This window comes from Myotis myotis, unplaced genomic scaffold (assembly GCF_014108235.1).
Source record: "Myotis myotis isolate mMyoMyo1 unplaced genomic scaffold, mMyoMyo1.p scaffold_m19_p_22, whole genome shotgun sequence".
Lineage (NCBI taxonomy): Eukaryota > Metazoa > Chordata > Mammalia > Chiroptera > Vespertilionidae > Myotis > Myotis myotis.
In genome coordinates this window covers 7,828,702-7,833,796 of record NW_023416327.1, presented here as the reverse complement: position 1 = coordinate 7,833,796, position 5,095 = coordinate 7,828,702, and the positions used below count along the sequence as shown (strand labels likewise).

Here is a 5,095-nt window from a genome sequence, read left to right as displayed (position 1 = left end):
GAATCTATTTACTTTTACTTCAAGTGTTTCTTCCAAGTTTTTAATCATTTCTGGAAACTCTAATTGCGTATTGTAAGAGTTTTACCACAATTAGAGAGTTTTCTTACAAGTATGTTCTGGAACCTTCAGGATATTAACTGATTCACCAAAAAGACGCTAGAGAAATTCGGCCTCAATTGTAAACATAAGCAGTGTAGTCCTTCCTTACACTCTTTCTACACAAATTTTGAGCTGTATAAACATGAATTCCTTATATTTGAAAGCAAATTCAAGTGAAATCGCTCACGAAAGTGGCCAGAGTTTTAAATATTATCAGTTTTCTGGTCATTTCCCAGCTTTCCACGGGTAATGTCCGAGATTGAAAACACCTGGTAATGTAGTAAGAATCAATTTACTTTTATTGCAAGTGTTTCCTCCAAGTTTTTAATCATTTCTGGAAACACTAATTGCGTGTTTTAAGAGTTTTACCACAATTAGTGAGTTTTCTCACAAGTATATACTGGAATCATCAGGATATGAACAGATTCACATAAAAGACGCCAAGAAATTGGGCCTCAATCGTAACCGTAAGCAGTATAGTCCTCACTTACAGTCTTTCTACACAAATTTTGAGCTGTATAGACTTGAATTCCTAATATTTGAAAGCAAATTCAAGTGAAAACGCTCCCTAAAGTGGCGGGAGTTGTAAATATTATCATATTTCTTTGCATTTCCCAGCTTTCCACTGGTAATCTCCCTGATTGAAAACGGCAGGAAATGTAGTAAGAATCTATTTACTTTAATTTCAAGTGTATCTTACAAGTTTTTAATCATTTCTGGAAACTATAATTGCATATTTTAAGAGTTTTACCACAATTAGACGGTTTTCTTAGACGTATATACTTCAATTATCAGCATTTTAACTGATTCACACAAAGAATGCCAGAGCAATTCGGCCTCAGTTGTAACCATAAACAGTACAGTCCTCACATACCGTCTTTCTACAGAAATTTTGCGCTCTATAAACATGAATTCCTAACATTTGAAAGCACATTGTTTTGAAAACGCTCCCTAAAGTAGCCGGAGTTGTAAATATTATCAATTTTCTGGTCATTTCCCAGCTTTCCACTGGTAATCTCCATGTTTGAAAAGGCAGGAAATGTAGTAAGAATCTATTTACTTGTATTTCAAGGGATTCTTACATGTTTTTAGTCATTTCTGGAAAATATAATTGGTTATTTTAAGAATTTTACACAATTATACAGTTTTCCTAGCAGTATATACTTGAATCGTCAGCATTTTAACTGATTCACACAAAAAATTCCAGAGAAATTTGGTCTCAATTGGAAACGTAAAGAGTCTTTGTACACTAATTTTGAGCTCTATAAATAGGAATTCCTAATGTTTGAAAGCAAATTCTCATGAAAACTTCCCTAAAGTGGCCGGAGTTGTAAATATTATCAGTTTTCTGGTCATTTCACAGCCTTTCATGGGGAATATCCGTGATTGAAAACGGGTGGAAATGTAGTAAGAATCTATTTACTTTTACTTCAAGTGTTTCTTCCAAGTTTTTAATCATTCCTGAAAACTATAATTGCGTATTTTAAGAGTTTTACCACAATTAGAGAGTTTTCTCACAAGTATGTACTGGAACCGTCAGGATATTAACTGATTGAAAGGAAAGACGCCAGAGAAATTCGGCATCAATTGTAAACATAAGCAGAATAGTACTCACTTACAGTCTTTCTACTCAAATTTTGAGCTTTATAAACATGAATTCCTAATATTTGAAAGCAAATTCAAGTGAAAACGCTCCATAACGCTTCCGGAGTTGTAAATATTATCAGTTTTCTGGTCATTTCCCAGCTTTCCACTGGTAATCTCCCTGATTGAAAACGGCAGGAAATGTAGTAAGAATCTATTTACTTTTGTTTCAAGTGTTTCTTCCAAGTTTTTAATCATTTCTGGAAGCTATAATTGCATGTTTTAAGTGTTTTACCAGCAGGCGTCAGAAGGGAGACTAGAGCCACTGTCTGCGTGAGTGAAACAGTTTTGCTGAAAGCTTTTCCAAAGGCACACCCCAAGGACATCTGGAGACCAGTGGAGAGCATCCTGCTCTCTCCCAGGTCTCCTGTCAAGTGAGGTGATAGGGGCCCTTCTCAGGAATGTGGTGCCTGGTGACCAGAGTTCTAGCTTCTGTATTGTCCTGTCACTGAGGAAGTGACATAAAGTTTGCAGGGTTCCATTACCTGTATGTGTTCCTTTAAGCATACTTGCCCGGAAAGCCCTCTGGGCTTTTGACTGACACCCCCAGAAATACTCCAAGTTCTCCAACTCAGCTTTCCCCTCCCCCAGCTCCCCGTTCTTGCCACCAGGGGCCTAGCGTTCCCTTCAGGAGAGCCCAGTGAGACCTGTGTTGTCTGATCGGTTTAGTGTCCTGGCAAAGCCACTGTGTCCTCCTGGGCCTTCCCAGGGACCCTGCCGACACACACGCGAGGGATGATGCAGGAAACAGTCTTCGAGAGGCCCGGACCGCTGCATATGACATCAAACCTGCCACACCTGTGGGCCTTGTGACCTGCGCCGGATGCAAAAACTCAGAGAGGGCCAGATCATTAGACGGGGTGGGATGTGGCCTGGACGGCCGCTTCCAACAGGCCTGGGCTTCAGCACTGCGGTCCTGGTAGAGGCACACCGCCCTGGGCCACCTGCCTAGGTCTCCACCTGGAAGAGGGTGAAATGGAGGAAACGAAGGGGTGACCACCCAGGCCATATCCCCTCCCAGGGTCTCCCAGGACACGGCGCATCAGACCTGGGGCTGGCTGTGGGCCTACCTGGTGGGCGGCCTCCACCTCCACTCCCCCTGGGCCCTGCCTAGGCACGTGCACATTTTTGGTCCCAACTACGTGTTTAGCTAGCCATTGGATTCTCCCCAACAAAATGCTGCCATGGGGATGTGAAGTGGACTCCCTAGCGGAGCTCAGATGGAGAGGGCGCCCCCTTCCGGGCTCACGGGGACATCGCACCCCCTCGCCCAACCCTCCCCCCTCCCCTCCCCCGCCCCGCCCCGCACCCACCGACCTGCCGGAGAGCGCCTCTCCCGCGTCTCGCATCACCTGGAAGCTCAGAAGGTGGATGAGAGGCAGCTGGTGGCTCCGCAGGGACAGATCTCGTCCCGGCTAGAGGGCGGGCGGGCTGGGCGGGCGGGGCGGAGGGTGGGGGGAGCTGAGCACCGGGTCAGCCAGGAGGCCCAGGGCTCAGCGGGCCTGGAGCCCGGGCGCCGCGGGCTCTTGAGGCTCCCGGAGGCCGGCCCCAGCGTCTACGGCCATACCACCCTGAACGCGCCCGATCTCGTCTGATCTCGGAAGCTAAGCAGGGTCGGGCCTGGTTAGTACTTGGATGGGAGACCGCCTGGGAATACCGGGTGCTGTAGGCTTTTGATTGCCATGTTTTGAGCCCGCCCCATCCGCCCTTTGGCGGTGTGGGGGGAACCTCCCTCGCCCCCGCGGGCCGACCCTCAGAACTGAACCCCCACTCCCACCCCCGCCCCCCCTCGACCACCGTCAAAACTTAGGAAATGGTGTCTCGCGCCCAACAGACAGCAGCCCTGCCTTGCAGGGGCGTGTCTCTTCCGTTCTCCCGCACCCGTGCAAGCCCCAGGCGCTCTGTGCTCTGCGGGGGCAACAGGGGACCCACACCCGGGGGAACCCATCGAACCCCCGGTGCTGCGGACGGAGGTAGCTCCCCAACTGCTAAGGGAACCCCGCGGGCCCCACCAAAGGCCCGGGCCGCCCCTCGCTTTGTGCCATCCCTCGGGGGGCTTCGTCCTACCCGGTGGCGGTGGACACCCCCTTCCGCCTTTCAGGCAATCGCACCCCCAAAGGAAGGCGCCCTCCTGCGTCTTTTCGAAGCTCAGGAGATGGGCGGGCCAGAGACAGCTGATGGCTGTGCAAGAAGAGATCTGGTCCGGGCCGGGGCGGCGTGTGTGCGGAGTCGGTGGCCGAGCACCAGGTCGGGGAGCGGGGTGCGGGGTGCGGGGACAGGGCTTTTTGATGTTTCTGTTTTCCTTGCCCAAGCTGCGCCCCGTGGCCAAGGCAGGGCCGGCCCTGAGGTCCACTAGGACGCCCGCCCCCTTCCTGCCACTCTGCAGCACTCCACCTCCCCCCCCCCAAACACCCACCCTGGGCCCAGGAGAGCGGCTCGGCCACGCCCCTCCTCGCCTTGGGGGTGTTGAGGGTTTGGTGGGGGGACCCCCTGGGGCTACTCTTGGATCCCCCACCCCCGGCCACCACGACCTCCACCCCCAATCAGGGAAAGGGGTCTCCCGCCTGACAGAGGGCACCCCTGGATGGGAGGGATGTGTCTGTGATGCTAGTGGAGGAGGCTCCAGCGGGTTTGGCTCAGTGGACAGAGCGCAGGCCTGTGGATGGAAGGGTCTCGGGTTCGATTGGGGTCAAGGGCTGGACTTACCTCCCTTGCAGGCTGGATCGCTGCCCCCTCGGGGCGCCTGCCGGAGGCAGGCACACCAATCCAGGTGTCCCCCTCACATCCATGTTTCTCTCTGCCTCTCCCGGTTTTTTCCAGTCTCCCTAAAAGTCAAGGGAGAGATATCCTGGCCGAGGATTACGAGAAATAATCAAATAATCAAATAAATAAATATATATATATATTAAATAAATGCAGGTGGAACCACTGAACACTCTCGGGGGAATCTGATATGTGGCTCTCCTGCGTCCTCTTCATCCCGTGGGGACAGCGCCCTCTGTACCCACCCTCAACCCTGGGCCCACTCCGACGGCCGGTGCTCTGGTCTCTAGCTCCCGGACAAGGATTGGAAGGAGTTGTACTAGTGCCACTGAGTCTCCATGACCACCTGTGTGGAGCTCTGATAAGGCAACGCCTGGTGTCCGGGCCATTGGAAAATTGCCGGGGTCTCTTCCTCTCTGAAATCAATAAAAATATATGTTTTTAAAATGTTTCAGAGATTAAAATCTGGGTGAGCATGATGAGAATGAGAGTTCATGTTGGTAAAACTTCTGCTTCTATTGCTACTATTGAGCCACTTTGTGGTGATGGAGCTAAACACATCTTTCTTTAAGATCATGAAATCATATAA

General features: G+C 50.4%; 1 non-coding gene across 1 annotated transcript; it reads left to right on the top strand.

Annotated features, from left to right (window-relative positions):
- Nucleotides 1–3,296: 3,296 nt before the first annotated feature.
- LOC118679144 lies at nucleotides 3,297–3,415 on the top strand. Its single transcript, XR_004975140.1, has one exon. It is a non-coding gene; the product is annotated as a 5S ribosomal RNA (ribosomal RNA).
- The last annotated feature ends 1,680 nt before the right edge of the window (nucleotides 3,416–5,095 follow it).